We start from the raw sequence: 20,806 nt of genomic DNA, 5'->3' as shown, positions 1-20,806 counted from the left end.
CACAGGACAGGGAGCAAAAAAAAAAAATTCTTCCTGCGTAAAGGTCTCTCCTACTGGCCTTGCCATGGTTCCTGGGAATGCTGTTCAGAGTCCTGCTTCTGACTACAGCATTGAAAAGTTCAACTGCAGCTAAGGGCTGGGGAGAAGGAGAAGGTGAGAGTTGTCTAGGTGGGGCTTTCCTTGGAATGCCATGAAGAATGAGATGGAACCTGTAGAATTTTCTATGGCTTATGAAGAGTTGGCCCAGATGTCCATTGCTGGAAACACCTTGTAGCTATGTCTTCATCCTTTTTTCTCTCTCTTAGCATTCAGTAGAGTCTTTTTTGAAAATTCCTGCTATATATATATATATATAGGCACAGAAGAAAGCAAAGCAAAAAGCAAGGAGAAAAGGTGAAGATTTCTTATTTAGTTTTTTATATTCTCCATTAAAAAATTTATTTTTTTCTTCTTTGGCTGTGTCAGGGCTCAGCTGTGGTACCCCAGATCTTCTTTGCCACACAGATTCTCTAGCTGTGGCACACAGACTTCAGTAGTTGTGATGCGTGGGCTTAGTTGCTACTTAGCATGCAAGATCTTAGTTCCGACCAGGGTTCGAACCTGCATCACCTGCATCGGAGGGCAGATTCTTAACCATTGGACCACCAAAGCAGTCCTCAGTACTCTCCATTTTTAATTCAGGTACTAAGTATATAATTATAATTATGAGATCCTGCTACACCTGTAATTCTGCAGCTTTTGTTTGTTTAACAATATCTGGTAGACACGTTTTATTGGTTATTCATGAAAATCTCCTCCATTCCTTTTACCAAATGAGCTTCTCGTGGTCAGGACTGTTACTTCCAGTCCACATGCCAGCACATGAGAGGCCTTCCCGGGAGGTCCTGCTGGAATAGTAATAGCAGCCTCCGTATCCTGCCATGAACTAGATGCCAGGCTCTGAACTCAGCTCTTTCACACGTTATGCCATTTGATCCTCACAGCCCTTGTGCCACTGTATGAAATAGGTACTGTTATTATTCACATTTTTCAGACGAGAAACTGAGATGCAGACACTTGAAAGCCCAAGGTCACACAACTGGTAAGTGGTGGAACTGAGATTTGAATCCTGATCTGTCCTGTGCCAAGGCTCAAATGAATGAATAAGTGGCTGATGGGGTCATGGGTCCCGGAGAGAAAGTTCTATCTTCAGAACCTCCCCTGTATGTCCCGGGTTCTCTCTTCCAAGTGTCTGCAATGCTTGGAATCAGCACATAGGAGGCACTCAGTCAAGGCCCTTTCTTTGCTGGCAGCAATCCTGTGGCTGTGCCTTCCTTTCATGGGAAGTGGCATTTTTGAATCTCTTATTCTAAAAATAAGCTGCAATTTGTTAGGAGCCCTTGAGGACCAGCCCAGGCAATTCAGAACAGCCATTTGCCTGTCAGTCTCACAGGAAATTAATCAGAACCCCAAAGCCTTTTCCCTCTTCCCACAGGCCAGCACTCTGGAAACGCCCAGTGCCTTGCTACAGTTCTGCTAGAAGACTGTCGGGGGTGTCAAGGGCAGTTTAGCACAGATCCATCTCTCTGTAAGGAAAATGAGAGGAGAGAGGCCTGAGGGAGGACCGGGTCAGCTCTGCTGCCAAAGATGAGAACTCGGAGTCCACAACCTGGATGGGTGCTGAGTGACAGAGACACCCCTTGGTATCAGCTGTGACTGTGCAGAATCCACGTGGGGTCTAGAAACTGGAGTTCCTATCCCAATGGCCATGCTGGGCAAGGCCCCTCTCAGAGAGTCTATTTCTTTCTCAGCTCCTTAAAGTCTCCCACTATGAAATGATTGGGTGTATCATTACTAGGGATGCTATCTGGTGTTAGGAACTAGAAACAGTATTGCTGATAATAATAATAAATACAAATGGCAGCTACATCATTTGTGGAGCACCGTGATTGGCGCTTCCCACACAGTGTCTTCTATGATTTTAAAACAAACGCCACAGTGACTGTCTTAATGTGCCCATTTGACAGATGAGGAGAATGGGTTTCAAAGAGTGGTAGTACGGACCAGAACATGGATATATCATCCCAAGGTTTTCTGACATCAGAACCTGAGCTCCACAAACTTATGTGTGGGTTCTGACCTCAAGGAAGTGAGGAAGTGCTAAGAAACAAAGGGGAGGTCAGTTTGACACAAGTTAAAATGTGTTTGTGCCCACGTGAGAGTTAACACAATGCCGTGGGTATTCAGGGAAGGGAGAGTCAGCTTCTGGCTGGGGGAAACTAGGAGGAGTTGTAAACTGAGATGAGACAGTAAGGGCAGAGCATGAGCAATGGGCAGATGTGGGAAAGCAGTGGGTGTGCTAGGGGAAGTTTGGATAAACTCTGTGTGTGTGTGTGTGTGTGTGTGTGTGTATGTGTGTGTGTAAAGGTAGGAAGAGATCAGACCAGGCCAGGCATTTGGCCTTTTTTCCATAGGCAATAAGGAGCTTACACAAGCAATGTCTCAAGAGACCAGCTATGCTGCTGCAGTCGGAGAGGAAGCGGGCCTCCGTGCATCTGTGTCCCGGCTTGTGAATGCAACTCTGTGCCAGTACGTGGGAGGGCACCAGCCAGGAGAGCCTCTAGTGCTGTGTCCTGTACCATGCTGGGGCTGGGTTTTGAACTCCCTTCAAAGGCCCCCCTCCCCACTTCTCTGGGCCCCCAAGGTGCTTTGCACATAGTATAGTTCCACAGGAAAATGTCACAGTATTATTGGAGGGCCCTTTGAGACCATCTGGTCATGGCCCCCTCCCATTTTAAAGACAACAGGAGGGAATGTAGACCGTAAAGGACTTCCCCAGGATCACGCAAGGAATTAATAGCGGAGGTGGGGACTGGAACCCACCATGCCTTCTGAGTTCAAGCTGAGTTCCTTTTCTACATTTTGCTGAGTAATAGAAATAGTATTTGTTGAGAGATTACTCCATACCAGGCTCTGGGCTAAATACCTTTACATGGATTATCTCATTTAATCCCACAATCCTCTGAGAATGCCCCTCTTGAAAACAAGTCTTGTCTTCCATTTCGATTTGCCACCGCGCCTAGCACAGGCGCTGGGCACTCTAGCTAGACCGGCAGTAAAAACTTGGAATAGTTCAAGTCCTAGAGAGGGGGGAAAAGGCAAGACAAAGGGGGCGGGACCGTCGATCAACCCCGCCCCTCAACGAAGACACGCCTCCCAGGACTCGGACGTCACCAGATAGCCCCGCCCCTCATTGTCAGTCCCGGGAGCCGGAGGAGGCGCCGGCCGCCGGGAGCTGAGCGCCGGAGTCCGTGGCGGGCGGGATCGCGGGCTGGAGCCGCTGAGGTGAGGAGTCCGCGGGGAAGTGGCGGGAGGGCGGCGCGGGAGGCCGGGCGGCCGGGCTGTCGGGAGGAGAGAGGAGAGCGCTCAGAGGGGGCGGCCTGCCACGCCGAAGGGGGTCGGGGCACCCAGGGGTGACCGGGCAGAACCGGCGGGCGCACCCCGGCGAGGGCGGGCGGGAGTGAGGTGTGTGAAGTTGAAGGGGGTAGAGTTTGAGCGGCATTTCGGAGAAAGAGCTCCGAAGGGGACATCTCTGGAGCCAGACCTTGAGAATTCTTTTGGAGTTGAGAGATTCTTTTTCTCCTTTGGAGGGTGGGTGGTGGTGGGGGGAGGGAAGGTTCTGAGAGACTTCTTGGTGGGAGAGCGAGAATCTGAGGTTAAAAAAAATGTTCGGGGCCAAGAGCTGAGGGGAACGTGTTTGAGGGGGCAGAGGAGGAGTTTTGGGGTCGAGTTTGGGAGTTGTGTGTGGGGGGGTGGTGGGGGGGGAGACGCGCGGGGCGCAGGGGCCCGGTGGGGGGCGGGGAGCGGCTCGGCCGGGAGGGGTGGTTGGGGGAGCCGGGACCGCCGGGGAGGGGGGCTGCGCGGGGCCCGCGGGCACCCGGAGAGGAAGGAAGTGATCTTACAGGAAGAGCCCGGGAGCTCCCGAGGAGGAGGAGGAGGAGAGGAGGAGGAGGAGGAGAGATTTGGGAGCGCGCGGGCCGGCTTGCGGGCAGGGCTGCTGGGCCCGGCGGCGGGGGCGGGGGCGCGGGCCGGGCGGGGGAAGGGCTCCGCCGCAGCCGTCGGTCGGCCGGCAGCTCCGGCCCCGCGCGCCCCGGCCCGATGCTGCTCTCGCGGCCAGACCGCTGGGCCGGGAAGGAATTCGAGGCATTCGCTTTGTTTAAGTTGCCAGTAGACAGTCCTCAGGACTAATTAATGGTGGAATCTGCTGGGGGACGCGGGCTAGCCGGGCCGGGGCCGCCCCTCGCCCGCCCGCCCGCCGGCCGGCCGCCGCGGTGAACTTTCCGCAGCGCGCGCGGCCCGCCTCTCCGCGCACTGCACCCCCAGCTCCGCGCGGGGCGGGGAAGGAGCCATGGTTTCCCGGAGCGCAGGAATGAAGTGCGGTTTCTGGGGCCGGTGGCCTCGGGCGGCGAAGGCTGCTGAAGGAAGCTCGGCGTCCCCGGGGCGGCCGGGCTGGGGGTGTTCGGAGCCGGGAGTAGAGAGCTCCCTGGGATGCCTGCGGTTTCTGTTAATAACCTTGGAGGAGGCTCTGCAAGCGAGAAAGACCATTTTGCTTTGGAGCATCTGTTTCTTCATCGCGTCAGCCCCTTTCCTTACGCTGCAGAGCTTGTTGTGGCTTGTTTCGGAAATGCCGAGACCAGTGCTCACACTTGAAGGGTGGGAGAGGGGAAGAGAATAGGCAGCGCCCCCCCACCCTCTTCCAAAAAAAAAAAAGGAAAAAAAAATTCCCTGCAGTGTGATCTCCAGAAAGCCAGAGAGACTGCAGATACCCCGTCGCACCTCCACTGACTTGAATGACCTTGAATGAAAGGAATTGTGCCTCTAGTGCGTTATCTGTCGAAGAAGGAGAAAATACTCTCTGGACCTCCCTGCCTTTTAGGGAATATTTCGAGAGGTGGGGTTTGTTCAGGGCATTTTACAGACTGCTGCACTTATGGCCTAAGGAGTTGGACTGGCGTCAGAGCCGGGGGAATTCAGATCGCCTGTTAAGATTTTACTACCTAAGATTAGGGAGGGAGGCGTTTGGTTTTTAGGGGGGTGTTTCCCTTCGGAGGATCTGTACAGTATGTTCCAGACGGTTTTCTGTTACTTTGTGTGCAGCCTTGGTGGCATTCATGTGGTTAAAATGAATAACCCCCATTGAAAAAATTCTTTTCTTGTTAGAAATAATTATTTTGCTCAGAATTCCCCTTGGGGCAGATGAAGGTTTTGCTCAATTTACTCAGAAGAATTTTCCAGGTTTCTAAAATTAAATCACTTCTAAACATAGTAACTGAAGTTTGAAGAACTGGAAATGGTGGGATGGGAAGGAAGTTGATGTGGAGTATGAACAAGGCAGAAAATAGGAATTGTAAATTAACTTTGATTAATAGATATTTTCTTATTCTTAAATAATTGAAGACCAAGAAAAGGAACTAATCATGTCGTGCCCAGTAATTGTACTGGGTGGTATTGGTCTCCTGTAGTCTTCAGAGCAATGCTGTGAGATGGTAGTTGGCATCCCTGTTTCACAGATGAGCAAACTGAAGCTGACTTTGCTAAGTGTATGCATGTAACTAGTAAGAAGTGAGGCTGGAATTCAAACCCAAGTTTGTTTCTAAGGTCCACTGTGCATATTGAGTTGGGAGCCAGGAGGCCTAGTTTCTAGGCCTTTGAGTCAGCTACTGGGTCACCATGGATCCTAGAATGAGTCAATTAAGTCTGTTCCCTGATAATACTGTCTTCTGGTAATGTTGTCAATAAGTTTTGAGATACTTCTTTTTTTTTTTTTTTTTGATAGATAAACATAAGGCTGTGGTGGTGATCTATGCAGTAGGTGCTTAATTTTTTTCTTGTGATCAAAGGGTTTATATTAAAATAAATAGCATAGATTTCACTGATGTGATGGAAGATGATGGATAGCTAATGGTCCCGCTGTAGAGGCCATCATTAAGGTGACATTCATAATAAAAAATGGAACCATTTTTCATGGAACATGACTTTTGAGGACAGTATTAGTTTATGAGTAGAGCATACACATTACATACAGGTAGGACCCAGATAGTCAAGCTGAAAGATGTGATATAAACTCTGATGCACTTAGTAGATGCTCAGTAAATATTTGCTGGATGAGTGAATGCATGCATTCTCTTGTAAAAAAAAATCAGCTTTATTGAGGTATAATTTACATACAATAAGATTCACCAGTTTGAAATGTACAGTTTAATGAGCTTTGATAAACACATGCAGTTGCGTAGTCACCACAACTGCCTTTGTTTGTTTAAACGGTGTGTTATCTCTTAGCTATTGGTTAGCAGAGTGATCATTTGGGAATGCTGTGAAGTTTCTATGTTTAGAATCAATACTGGTGAGATCAGAGTGAATACTAGAGAGTCAGTGTGCCAACTTTGTAGGAAACAGCAGGAACTATAAGTGTTCAATGGTGAGGTGCATGAGAAGAGTGAGGGGTAGACATGGGGACCCTTGTCAGATCAGCAGAAAGATAAATTCATGAGGAACCAGGTTTTCATTACTTTTTAGGACAGGGATACACTGTGGGGAAAATAAAAATTACCTGAAAATTTGTTAATGACATGAACATTTATTTTTGGATCTTTTTGGAAATGGTAGCTCTTGAAATATGAAACTTAGCATCTTTGGCTATACTTCAGGAGTACCTTACACATTATGGTTGTTCAAATAATTCTGAAGGGTGGGGATGCCATAAAATGATTAAAGGCCTTGCCCTTCCACCTGCGATAGAATATCCTTAGTGTTAATCTCTAACTTGCTTTAGCTAATATTCCACAGAGGGAATACATTAGGTAGGAACTGCATCTTGCTGGGGAAACATAGATTGTCTTTTCTTCTCTTAATTTCTCAAGTCACTGCACCTGTCCCAGTCTGCTTTAGGACAAGTCGCTGTCTTAGAAAATGCTTGAAACCACTTTATCTGAACTGCTAGAAGACACATGTTTGTCTTTGACCCCTCATATTATTATTTTTTTTTCCCACTGCACGGCATGGGAATGCAGGGTGTTAGTTCCCCAGCCAGGGATTGAACCTGTGCCCCCTGCAGTGGTAGAGCAGAGTCTTAACCACTGCACTGCCAGGGAAGTTCCTTTCTTGTTTTTCCTTATCCATGCTGTTTCTGTATGTTGACTGTTATATAATTCTCTTCTCCCACCTTTGAATCTTGATAGTGGAAACCGACTTGACCCTCCATATACCAGTACTGCTGCTGCTTAGCCACTCAGCCATATACCATTAGGAGATGATAAATTAAAATACCAGTCTACCAACTCAACATTTTAGGTGGTGATAGAAAATAATAACTATGAGGTAGCCATTATCCTCTTTGTCCATGAGGGAGGTGAGCTCAGAGCAGTTACTGCCAGAGCTGGTGAGGGGCAGACTTGATTTCAGCTCAGATATGATTGATGCTCAAGTTTAGAATCTTTCTGTTTCATCACACTGTTGTTTTGGAGTTGGGACAGCAAGAGAAGAGCTTGAAAATGCCATATAAAAATATAAGTTAAAAGATAACAAGCATTGCTAAACTTTTTAGGCATTGCTATTTTCATCTATTCTTTTTTTAATTTCTAGAGGTACCTCCTTACATTCTAAGGAATTTATAGCTTATCTTTTATTGTATAACTCCCTTTCTAGACCTAACTTATTCTTTATGAACATGGTACTTTGTATTCACTGGTTGCTTGACTCACCCTTTCCTCTATATTCTATGTTTCTGGAAACTTCCACCAGGTTAATTTGTCAGTCAAGTCCTCCCTATTTGCATGTGCTCCTCTGTTGCCATTTTATCTGGACAGAGTAATATTTTTAAAACATGTTACTAAAAACTTGCCAAAAAAATTGAAACATTATTACAAGTTTTTATTGAAGTATGTAGTATTTATATGCAGGAAAGTACATATAAGAGTACAACTTGATATTTTTCACAAACTGAATATTCTCATGTAACCAGCACCCAGATCAAGAAACAATGTTACCGGGACCTGGACCTAGAAGAAGCCCCTGTTGAGTTTCCTTCAGGTTCTTGCAGCCCTTCCACCCACCAAGGGTAATCACCATCCTGACTTCTATTAGATGCATTTTTGTACTTCTGTGAAAATGGAATCATACAGCATATATACCCTTTTGAGTCTGCCTCCTTTTATTCAGCAGTGTGTGAGTATGTAGAAACTTTTATTTATTTGGCTGTTCTGGGTCTTCATTGTTGCTCAAGGGCTTTCTGTAGTTGGGGTGAGCGGGGGTTACTCTCTAGTTGTGGTGTGTGGGTTTCTCATTGCAGTGGTTTCTCTTGTTGCAGACCACAGGCGTTTGAGCACATGGGCTTCAGTAGTTGTGGCACGTGGGCTCAGTAGTTGTGGGGAACAGGCTTAGTTGCCCCTCAGCATGTGAAATCTTCCTGGACTAGGGATCGAACCCATGTCCCCTGTGTTGGCCAGCGGATTCTTAACCACTGGCACACAAGAGAAGTCCTGCAGAAACTTTTAATGGTTTTAACTTTCTTTGAGACTTAAATAAAATCCAAATTCGAACTCTGTCTTGGCCTGTAATGCTTTGTGTAACCTGGCCCCTGAGTACCACTTCATCTTATGTTAGTTTCATGATCCGTTATGCTTCTCTCACACTAACTGCTTATTTATTTTTAAACACAAGTTCTTTTCCTGTCTCAGGGCCTTTGTACATGTGGTTCTTTCTTGAACACTCTCTCCTCTGCACTTTGCCTGGCTGCCTCCTTCCAGCCTCAGCTTATGATTCAGAGATGCTTTTCCTTTATCATCTTATCTTGCTAGTCCTTTCCCGTTATTCCCTGTTACTGGCGTCTGTTGCCTCCCTTTATAACACCTGTTACAATTATAATGATATATCTGCTTGCCTGATTATTATCTGTCTTTCCCAGTAGACTTCACAGGGGCAGGAAACTCATCTGCTTTGATCATCTAGTACGTAACACAGTGACTGACATGTAGTAGGTATTTAATAAATATTTAATGACCATATTCACAATTTAGCACATTTATTTCCACTATCTTTTGTCCTTTTCTCTCTTTTGCTGTTTAATTATTTCATTTTTTCCATCCTTCAGGGCTCAGCTCAGTTCCTCATCTTTGAAGTCTGTCCTGACTTTGCAGTAGTGTTTCTTCTCTAAAATTTTGATGTTTATTGCTGATACTCCTCAAGTTCTTGGTTAAGTCACACTAGCTTGTATCTCCTTAGTCAGGTCAGAAGCTTCTCACTTTCTCAAAAATCTTGTGGCTTGTAATGTTCATACCTTTCGTGTTCTTGGTTAATTTGATTAGTTCGTATCTTAATTAATTAATTTGATCAGAAGGTTCTTGATCAGAAGCTGGGTTTGTCTTAACTGGTACTCACCTCAATTCCTTTCACTGAGTTTTGCACATACTAGACCCTCAGTAGAGTTTTAGATGATTGATCATAGTGATGCTTATGTATAGGTAACAGTTTAATTTCTTAGGCTTATTAACATTTTAATGAGAATTCTGCTTAGTGTTTTCTCTAATCGAAAGGCTGAGATGCCCCAGTTGCTTCAGGTGAGAAGGTACAGGAGTCTGTTCGTGGTGCAGCTACTTCTTTGGAATCTCACTGGCAAAGAACTGTACAGTTTCTTCCTGGAATGACCCTTAATCAAGTGTTTGTCTAATGCTCAGATTAAGCTCTTAACTGAAATGAGATACTGGGTATACACCTCATTTGAATTACTTTGTTGAATAACATTTTATTTTGATATCAACAAAGAAAAATTTAAGTCACTTAAATCTGTTTAAAGCCACCTTCTCTGACTTGCCAATAAGCTCTCTCAGTAGTTATTCTTTTTTATTAAAGGTAGAAAAATGTGGGACTTCCTTGTTGGTCCGGTGGTTAAGATGCTTCCAATTCAAGGGGATCCCACATGCTTCCCAGTGTGGCCAAAAAAAGAAAAGAAAAAAGGTAGAAGAATGTATGTATGCATTTCCTATGTGTTTAAGCCAATTTAAGTGCAAATTTGAATTAGTAGTAACTGGGAGAATTTAACTTAATATAAGTGTAACGCAATTGTGTGATAAATATAAATCTGTTTTAAGAGATACCTACTATGTATTCTGAGTTTCTTTTCTTCTATTTTGGCTGGCTGTGCGGCTTTGGGGATTGACTAGGGATTGAGCTCGGGCCCTCAGCAGTGAAAGCACAGTCCTAAACCTGCTGGACTGCTTGGGAATTCCTGATACTATGTGTTTTAAAGCAGAGAACATTTGACTTTTCTCATGGAACTATATCAGAAGATTATAGGGTAGCTTAATAATTGTTTTTATGGAGTTATTGGACAGAGGTGTTTATGAAGTTTCTGAGGCAATGCAGTAATTTTTTTAGCTTTCATAATCTTCTCACTGTTACATTATTCTTTAGCAATTTAGGAATTTTTTATGAAATCAGTCTATTGGTTTTTAGCTTTTATTCCAATTAGGTCAAGATAATAAGTATAGGTGAAATGCATTTACATTTATCCATACTTCAAAACAGTAGTAAACTTCAGAAGTTTCTTTTGAAGTGTGAAGAAGCAAATGATAAGCTGTGGTGAATTCATGAAAAAAAATTTTTTTTCAGAATATATTACAAAGTTAGTATATATTCAACCTAATCTCCTACACTTTACACATTTACTGTAGAATTGTTTGTAACATTGGCTTCTAAGCATCATGAGATCTTGAAGTACATTTCTGAATCATTAGACTTTATTCAAATAAAGCTTTATTAATGTGGTTTATTGTTTTCTGATTCTTTGACAGATTATTCATTTGTGTCTTATTTTCATACTTTGACTGTTTTGGTTAAATAGCACCTTACCCTATAATAAGATTATGTAAAGCTCTTATGATTCCAGTTCTGTAGCCTCAGAAAGCCTTCATTTCCCCATTTTTAAGATAGAGTGGTTGTGAGGATTAAATAATTTAATGTATAAAAGTCTTTCCTGGTGGCTCAGTGGTAAGGAATCCTCCTGCCAATGCAGGAGACATGGGTTTGATCCAGACCTGTGGGTTGGAAATATCCCTGGAGAAGGAGATAGCAACCCACTCCAGAATTCTTGCCTGGAAAATCCCATGGATAGAGGCTCCTGGTGGGCTGCAGTCCATGGGGTTGCAAAAGAGTTGAACACAGACTTAGTGACTAAACAAAACAAATGGATAAAAACACTTAGATCATAATGTTAGGGTGGGTCCCTGGTGGCTAAGATGGTAAAGAATCTGCCTGCAGTACAGGAGACCTGAGTTTGATCCCTGGGTTGGGAAGATCCCCTGAAGAACGGAATGGCAACCCACTCCAGTATTCTTGCCTGGAGAATTCCGTGGACAGAGGAGCCTGGTGGACTACAGTCCATGGAGTCACAAAGAGTCAGACACCACTGAGGCAACTTAACACGCATGCAGTTTACCCAAACTGGTGTGAACCAAATAAAATTTTCAAGAGAAATGGATGTTAATAACCTTATTAAATGCTGTTCCCTCAGAGGCACTCAAGGGAGCAAATATGGAAGCATGATAGTTTAATGGTTCAAATTGAAAGCCTTTAGTCATTATCCACAGTACTATTTTCCTGCTTTACATAGATTCAGTACTAATTCAGATTTCTAGTTTTGTTACTATGTAGTTTTTTTTTAAATGTTAATTTTTATTTATTTGTTTGGCTGCACTGGGTCTTAGCTGTGGCATGTGGGATCTAGTTCCCTGATCAGAGATTGAACCTGGACTCCCTGCATTGGGAGCATGGAGTCTTAGCCACTGGACCATCAGGAAGTCCGTCTGAAGGGTATGTGTAAGGGAATATGACTGCTTTTTAAAAAACAGCTTCCAAAATGAATATTTTAATGAGATTTCCAAACTGAAATATTTGGTATACTTCTTTTGAACGTATCTATAGAACATATTTCATGTTCTTAATCCTATTAAGTCTTCGTTTGGGGGAATTATACTTAATTTTTGGAGATAAGTCTGGTGAATGAAGTGAGTAATCAACATTATGTTGGTCATAAATGAGATGTAATTCTCAAGGTGGAGACTAGGATTTTTTTGTGTGTATGAGGCTTGTCTTTAAGAATCTTAGAAATGAAGTTTCAAAAAGGTTTTGAGCCTTGGTGGCATTGTTGAAAGCAAAACTTGCTTCCCAAGATAACTTGTATAACACTATTCATTTTTACCCTCTAAAAATAAAAATAATTACATGAACTTATTTAACTTGTATTATGATTGAGTGGAAACTCTCTCTAATGAAAGCATTATCTTGTATTAATATTAACATGGTTTTATTTGTAGCCTTTTAAAAATTAATCTTTTTTTTTTTTTACTAAAAAAGAAAGTTTTTGAAAAGGGGGAAAAGGAACATTTTTTAGTGTGCTGAGAGTCAAATCTATATGGGAACAGATTTGAAATTACTTACAATAAAAAATGAAAGAGATGGGAATACCAGACCACCTGACCTGCCTCTTGAGAAACCTATATGCAGGTCAGGAAGCAACAGTTAGAACTGGACATGGAACAGCAGACTGGTTTCAAATAGGAAAAGGAGTATGTCGAGGCTGTATATTGTCACCCTGCTTATTTAACTTATATGCAGAGTACATCATGAGAAATGCTGGGCTGGAAGAAGCACAAGCTGGAATCAATATTACCATGGGAAATATCAGTAACCTCAGATATGCAGATGACACCACCCTTATGGCAGAAAGTGAAGAGGAACTAAAAAGCCTCTTGATGAATGTGAAAAAGGAGGGTGAAAAAGTTGGCTTAAAGCTCACTATTCAGAAAACGAAGATCATGACATCTGGTCCCATCACTTCATGGGAAATAGATGGGGAAACAGTGGAAACAGTGTCAGACTTTAATTTTTTGGGCTCCAAATCACTGCAGATGGTGATTGCAGCCATGAAATTAAAAGACGCTTACTCTTTGGAAGGAAAGTTATGACCAACCTAGATATCATATTCAAAAGCAGGGACATTACTTTGCCAACAAAGGTCCGTCTAGTCAAGGCTATGGTTTTTCCTGTGGTCATGTATGGATGTGAGAGTTGGACTGTGAAGAAAGCTGAGCGCTGAAGAATTGATGCTTTTGAACTGTGGTGTTGGAGAAGGCTCTTGAGAGTCCCTTGGACTGCAGGGAGATCCAACCAGTCCATTCTGAAGGAGATCAGTCCTGGGTGTTCTTTGGAAGGACTGATGCTGAAGCTGAAACTCCAGTACTTTGGCCACCTCAGGTAAGGAGTTGACTCATTAGAAAAGACTCTGATGCTGGGAGGGATTGGGGTCAGGAGGAGAAGGGGACAACAGAGGATGAGATGGCTGGATGGCATCACCAACTGGATGGACATGAGTTTGGGTGAACTCCGGGAGTTGGTGATGGACAGGGAGGCCTGGCGTGCTGATATTCATGGGGTCGCAAAGAGTCGGACACGACTGAGTGACTGAACTGAAACAATAAAGAGAAAGGTATTTTCCCACTTACCAAGGCATTATTTGTATAGACTTTCTGCAGAGGCTAAAGAGTTCAGATAGAAAAATGACAGCATTTTCCTGTTTTTAAACATGAAATCTCTACTTTCATCCAGTTTCAAGCATTTAACTGGAAAAGTTTAATGCTGAACAAGATAATAGAAGCAGTTTTGGCTCTTTAAACCTTGAAACAGATTTATCACAAATACACTGTCTATTTCTAATTATGTGGGATAATTTATCTGGTGTAGGCAATCTGAGTGATTTATATCTAATATCAATGAATCAGCAGCTATTTAAGTCTTATACTTGAAAATTTTTCTAGGGATTTTTTCTTACTGAGGACTAATAATAAAACCTTGCATTTACTGACTGTGTTCCAGCCACTGTACTTAAGTGCTTTTTATATCTTTATTTAATCTTCCTCTTAACCCTTTGGGGGTAGATACTGTTAATTATCCCCATTTAATAGATGAAAAAGCCTTAAGATATGGGCTCAGTTTGCCCAAAGTCAACACAACTGGTAAATGCCAAGCTAGGTTTTGACTCTGTCTTTGCTCTTGAAAATTACATTACTCAAACGAGAAGACGAGATGATTTTATGAACTGTGTGTATTTAAGATCTTTATTACCTGAGTAAATGAGGTCAGCTTTGGCTTATGTTCCTTAGGATAGGAAGAATACCATTTTTAGGTCTTGATAAACTTAAAGATTACAGTAAGTGTCTTTAACTGTCATAACTTACAGTAAATGTCTTTAACATGAAAGACTGTTACGGAATATATATAAGCTAATTGAAGACAGAAGATATAACAAATGTAGTCGGGCTGTTTGTGTAACAAAGTAATGAACCCTGGTAAGTTTATGTCAGGAATACCAATTTTTAATACTTTCTACCACAGCTATCCTGGAGTGCAGTATGGGATGGTTTTAATATAATTTGATAAAATTATGTACTTCTTAACATTTGCTAAATTTCTTTTGGAGTAGGAACTTGAGGACTGGTGATTATGTTAGACTTTTGTTTTTAAGTCTCCATCCCAAGGATCTTATAGTAGTATGTTGGAAAACTAGATGGGTGGGTAGTGAGGCAGTTAATGGAACAAGGGGAAATAAGAAGGAAACAGGGATAAAATTTCAGATTGTAAAGAGAGGTGAGAGGGGTGGGATCTGAGCAGAAATATTGGAGGATAGTAGTTGTTCACTAAGTAGGTACAATCCCCAGGGATGCAGAGAACCTTTAGAGAAGAGGAATGGAGAGGAGACAAGGAACACAGGTTTCAGTTACATTTTTGGTCAGTTTCACATTAAATTTTAAAGTCAGGAATTTTGTGAATTTTATTCATTTTATAGTTCTGGTGTTATATTTGATCCAGGCCTAATTAATGTGGAGAAAACAAAAAGACAAAGGAAGTGCAGTATATAGCCTGTGTTCTTAAGGAATTTAAAATTCTCATTGGGCAGACAGTACGTAGTTTTTAAAAAATGGTTCTGCAAGTCTTGGAGCATATATAAATGCCAAAATGGGGGTTGTAGACTTGTGGTTCCAAAGCTTGGGTTTCATAAAACCAGTCATATTTCAAAAGAGGTTTTTGTTTTCCAAGTAAGGACATGAAAATGGAAAACAGTTTTCTCATCTAATACCACCATTTTGTATTAGATGAGTTTTTTGTATTGAATAATTTAGCCTCATGAAAAGTTTACTTTGGTGGGTTTTGTGTGTGTGTGTGTCTGTGTGTGAAAATGCCGTTGGATCTGTTGTACAACAGCACTGCTCTAGGAGGTCTGTTATGCTACTAACATATCAAAATGATAGGTCTTAGTTTACTGAGATGAGTCTGGGCTGAAGTGGTCAGTGAGCTTCATGGAAGCAGTTAGACTGGAGTTTACAGTGATGGAAGGGCTTTCCTGATAGCTCAGTTGGTAAAGAATCCTCCTGCAATGCAGGAGACCCTGGTTCCATCCCTTGGTCGTTAAGATCCCCTGAGAAGGGATAGGCTACCCACTCCAGTATTCTGGCCTGGAGAATTCCAGATTGCAGAGTCAGACACGACTGAATGACTTTCACTTACAGTGATGGGTGGATAGGATTTGAATAGGCAGAAAGGAAGGGGATAGGTTTCCAGGCCTCAGCAAAGCAAGAGCAAAGATACTGAGATTGGAACAAACTTGTAATATTTATTGTTTGATCCTGTAATAGAGTTTAGATTATGGACTGGGAGGAGATAAGATTAGTGAGGTAATGCTAAGTCAGATTATAAACAGTCTTGAGAATTATACTGAGTAATGTGGACTTGATCTTGCCAACATTTGGGAATCATTGAAAGTTTTGAGTAGGACCATGACTTGATAAGCTTGGAATTATAGGCTGATTAATCAGGAGTGGCTTCCCTTGTGGCCCAGCTGGTAAAGAATCCGCCTGCAATGCGGGAGACCTGGGTTCAGTCCCTGGGTTGGGAAGATCTCCTGGAGAAGGGAAGGGCTACCCACTCCAGTATTCTGTCCTGGAGATTTCCATGGACCGTACAGTCTTTGGGGTGGAAAAGAGTCAGACACAATTGAGCGACTTTCACTTTCATTATGTAGATTGTTAGAAGGGAGGCCAGTTAAGAATTGTTTTAGAAATTCATCTGTGAACACTATTGAGACCTGAATTTTGGGAGTGAAAACTGAAAGAGGGGGATATGTTGGAGAGAAGTTTTGAAGAAGGAAGAGATAGGACTTACTGATGATGTAGAGAAAGAAATAACTCGAAGATTATAGGACTGGTAAAACTGAGGAACATTTGTGATATTAGTTAACTCTTGATGTTGGGGAAAGGGGCAGTATGTAGCCTTTTGCCTCGAATTCTCTGCGGGCTACTTTACATCTCTGTGATTTTACAACTCCATTTATTTGAGATATGTTGAGAATCTCTGATTCTGCCCTGGGGTTGAATTGGAAGGTTTTCTCTATTATGGAAGTAATAATTACTGAGGCTTGGGGGGAAGGTACGTTTCAAAACACTAAGTTCTTAGTTATGGACATTATACCACAAAAATAATATCATCATTAGATTATCAAGTGTGACAGAATTTTTGGAACACATTTTTCCTTTAGAATTTTTTAAAACAGAATTTGTCCTGTGTACATTAGCAGTGTAGCAATAAACTTGTTCACCTTGGATGGCTTAATTTATAATATTAGTTGAAATAGTCTTCCAGTTTCTGTTGTTGCAACAAGTTTTAGTAGAATGTATTACCTGATATTTCTTTAGCATCTGCTGTGTAACAGATACTTGCTGTCTAATTCTTTACAACTACCTCATGAAATATAGGTACTGTTATTCTACTTTATAGAGGGGGAAGCTGAAACTCATAAGGGCTTGAGAAGTATCCCTGGGAGACTGGTAGTGTTAGGACTCTAGATCACCATGACAAAAAACACGTGTTTGTTCAGTTCAGTTCACTGAACTGTTCACTCAGTTGTGTCCGACTCTTTGTGACCCCATGGGCTGCAGCACACCAGGCCTCCCTGTCCATCACCAACTTCCGGAGTTCACTCAGACTCATGTCCATTTGAGTCAGTGATGCCATCCAGCCATCTCATCTTCTGTCGTCTCCTACTCTCGCTTTCAACCTTTCCCAGCATCAGGGTCTTTTCAGATGAGTCAGTTCTTCGCATCAGGTGGCCAAAGTATTGGAGTTTCAGCATCAGCATCAGTCCTTCCAGTGAATATTCAGGACTGATTTCCTTTAGGATGGACTGGTTGGATCTCTTTGCAGTCCAAGGAACTCTAAGGAGTCTTCTCCAACACCACAGTTCAAAACCATCAATTCTTCAGCACTCAGCTTTCTTCACAGTCCAGCTCTCACATCCATACATGACCGCTGGAAAAACCATAGCTTTGACTTGATGGACCTTTGTTGACAAAGTAATGTCTCTGCTTTTTAATATGCTGTTTGGGTTGGAACTTTTCTTCCAAGGAGCAAGTGTCTTTTAATTTCATGGCTGAAGTCACCGTCTACAGTGATTTTGGAGCCCCCCAAAATAAAGTCTGTCACTGTTTCCACTGTTTCCCCGTCTATTTGCCATGAAGTGATGGGATCAAATGCCAGGATCTTAGTTTTCTGAATGTTGAGCTTTAAGCCAACTTTTTCACTCTCCTCTTTCACTTTCATCAAGAGGCTCTTTAGCTGTTCTTCACTTTCTGCCATAAGTGTGGTGTCATCTGTATATGTGAGGTTATTGATGTTTCTCCTGGCAATCTTAATTCTAGCTTGTGCTTCATCCATTCCAACATCTCTAATGATGTGCTCTGCATATTAGTTAAATAAGCAGGGTGACAGTATACAGCCTTGACATACTCCTTTCCCGATTTGGAACCAGTCTGTTGTTCCATGTCCAGTTCTAGATGTTGCTTCTTGACCTGCATACAGATTTCTCAGGAGGCAGGTCAGGTGGTCTGGTATTCACATCTCTTGAAGAGTTTTCCAGAGTTTGTTGTGGTCCACATAGTGAAAGGCTTTGGCTTAGTCAATAAAGCAGAAGTAGATGTTTTCCTGGAACTCTCTTGCTTTTTCGATGATCCAGTGGATGTTGGCAATTTGATGTCTGGTTCCTCTGCCTTTTCTAAATCCAGCTTGAACATCTGGAAGTTAACGGTTCATATACTGTTGAAGCCTGGCTTGGAGAATTTCGAGCATTACTTTACCAGCATGTGAGATGAGTGCAATTGTACGGTAGTTTGAGCAGTGCCTTTCTTTGGGATTGGAGTGAAAACTAACCTTTTCTAGGCCTGTGGCCACTGCTGAGTTTTCCAAATTTGCTGGCATATTGAGCACAGCAATTTCACAGCATCATCTTTTAGGATTTGAAACGGCTCAACTGGAATTCCATCACCTCCACTAGCTTTGTTCATAGTGATGCTTCCTAAGGCCCACTTGATTTTGCATTTCAGGATGTCTGGCTCTAGGTGAGTGATCATACCATTGTGGGTTGTGAAGATCTTGTTTGTATAGTTTTTCTGACTATTTTTGCCACCTCTTCTTAATATCTTTTGCTTCTGTTAGGTCTTTACCATTTCTGTCCTTTATTGTGCCCATCTTTGCATGAAAAGTTCCGTTGGTGTATCTCATTTTCTTGAAGAGATCTCTAGTCTTTCCCATTCTATTGTTTTCCTCTACATCTTTGCATTGATCACTGAGGAAGGCTTTCTTATTTCTCCTTGCTATTCTTTGGAACTCTGCATTCAGATTCTTCTATTCACAGCTATTTGTAAGGCCTCCGCAGACAACCATTTTGCCTTTTTGCATTTCTTTGTCTTGGGGATGGTCTTGATCCCTGCCTCCTGTACAATGTCACGAACCTCCATCCATAGTTCTTCAGGCACTCTATTAGATCTAATCCCTTGAATCTATTTGTCACTTCCACTCTGTAATCATAAGGGATTTGATTTTTAGGTCATACCTGAATGGTTTAGTGGTTTTCCCTACTTTCTTCAGTTTAAGTCTGAATTTGACAATAAGGAGTTCATGATCTGAGCCACAGTCAGCTCCCCGTCTCGGTTTTGCTGACAGTATAGAGCTTCTCCGTCTTTGGCTATGAGGAATATAATCAATCTGATTTCGGTATTTTGTGTTCTTTATACTGTTCTGTTCTTGAATTAGACCTCTTAAGAATAAAAATAAAGTGTGGGTTGGTTGAGATAATTGATTAGGTGGTAGTTCAGATTAGTGAAGTGCTCCCCAGATTTAACTGTTGTTATCTACCCTTTTCCATCCTGTCTGTGCAGGTGGGGTGGGGTGGAGTCAGCTTAAAAGACCAAATAGGGTCTGTAGCTCTAGTTCTGGTCAATCATACTCACTTATATTTTGGATGATGTTCCTCAGATCCTTTTGTAGAGTGCTTAGCAAATCCTTATTAAGAACAAATGTTCAATTCAGAAAACAAAAAAACCCCAAACTTTTGAGACCGTTCAGCAAATTGCTAATCTTGGCAAATGAAATAAAAGGAAGTTTCAGGGTCCAGCTTCTGGGAAATTGGGGCTGAAGATCATTCTACTTGGAAGTGTAGTTAGTGCCGGAGACACACTGTTGGTGATCCTCAGCTCTTTTTTGGTCTGTTCCTCTCTTCATTCCTCTATCAGCTGCAGCCATAAAATTCTTTAGCTTGCTCTTCTTCATGTTTGCCATTGATAATTACTTCAGAATTCTATTTTTACTGTCTCCTCAACATTATACGTCTAAGTGCTATCCATTTCCACCTCATTTCTGGTGTTCCTTTACGGGCTGCTGCTTCTGGGTCTGGTAAAACCTGTGCACAAATGTGAGCTGAGTCCTAGGCTCTTAATCTTTTCTCCCAGTGTTTCTCCATCTCCTAACCCATAACTGAAAACTCTTCTCTCTGATGAGAAGAGTTACTCCTATTTTTGCTGACTGAATACGGGGATAGGTTAATAGACGTATTTCTGGTTCTTCACTGTCACTTCCAGACCATTGTTTGCCCGTTACTTGTGGCTTTTGAGTTTTCAAAGCCCCTACTGGCTGCCCTCTCCATTTTCGCTGCATCTGTCTGGTAACTTTTAGGGTTGGCATGAGTCGCTTGTCCCCTCCATTCCAGTCCCTAGGGTCCACTTTGTTCAGTACCTCCCTCTTAGCACTTACTCTCTTTTGTATTTTTAGCTTCCCTATTTAAAAACAAACAAACAAACACATGTTTTTTCTGAGTCTTTGCTGCCCTTGGGCTTCCTCTAGCTGTTCGTGGGTGCTCCTCTTCATTGTGGTGTGTGGCCTTCCCACGGCAGAGGCTTCTCCTGTGGAGCATGGGCTCCCGGGCAGGTGTGGGCTCAGTAGTTGTGGCCCATGGTGTACTTGCCCTGTGGCATGTGGAATCTTCCCAGACCAGGGATCAATCCCGTGTCCTCGGCATTGGCAGTTGGATTCTTAACCTCTGGACCACCAGGGAAGTCTGGCTCCACTCTTTATTGAGTCTTTCCTTTCAGATTATAAATACACTGAGGTCTTTGCTATCCTAAAACAAAGAAAAATCTCTTTGCCTGTCTGTCTCTTAGAGTTATTGGGATTTTTTTTCTTTCACTCTGAAACATCTTTAAAAAGGGGGCATTTTGTATGCAGCTTTTTCTTTTATGCTCATTGGCTTATTCTTTAACATCTTTCCTGTCTTGTTTCTGTCCCTAACATTTTATTGTAAAGACCCTTTCAGAAGATCCATGTCCTTGTATTCAGGCATTTTCATAACCTTAATCTCTTGATCCTTAATCTCTCTGCAGTATTTAAGATACTG

At 42.5% G+C, this 20,806-nt stretch overlaps 1 long non-coding RNA gene across 4 annotated transcripts in view; it reads left to right on the top strand.

The window, feature by feature from the left end:
* Positions 1-20,806, top strand: part of LUZP1 — a 101,082-nt gene that overhangs the window by 3,703 nt on the left and 76,573 nt on the right. The window contains exon 1 of one of the 4 annotated variants that reach the window (XR_001918826.1): positions 3,096-3,324. The exons of 1 other annotated variant lie outside the window; for it this stretch is intronic. This is a non-coding gene — a long non-coding RNA (leucine zipper protein 1). Of the gene's footprint in view, positions 1-3,095; positions 3,325-4,859; positions 4,931-20,806 lie in introns of those variants that run through there. 2 more of the 4 variants (XR_001918822.1, XR_001918825.1) reach the window with 2 other exon arrangements.

The sequence above is a fragment of the Capra hircus genome, chromosome 2 (genome assembly GCF_001704415.2).
Source record: "Capra hircus breed San Clemente chromosome 2, ASM170441v1, whole genome shotgun sequence".
NCBI classification, from domain to species: Eukaryota; Metazoa; Chordata; class Mammalia; order Artiodactyla; family Bovidae; genus Capra; species Capra hircus.
The sequence above is the reverse complement of the archived record's forward strand: the minus strand, read 5'-3'. Positions and strand labels throughout refer to the sequence as shown.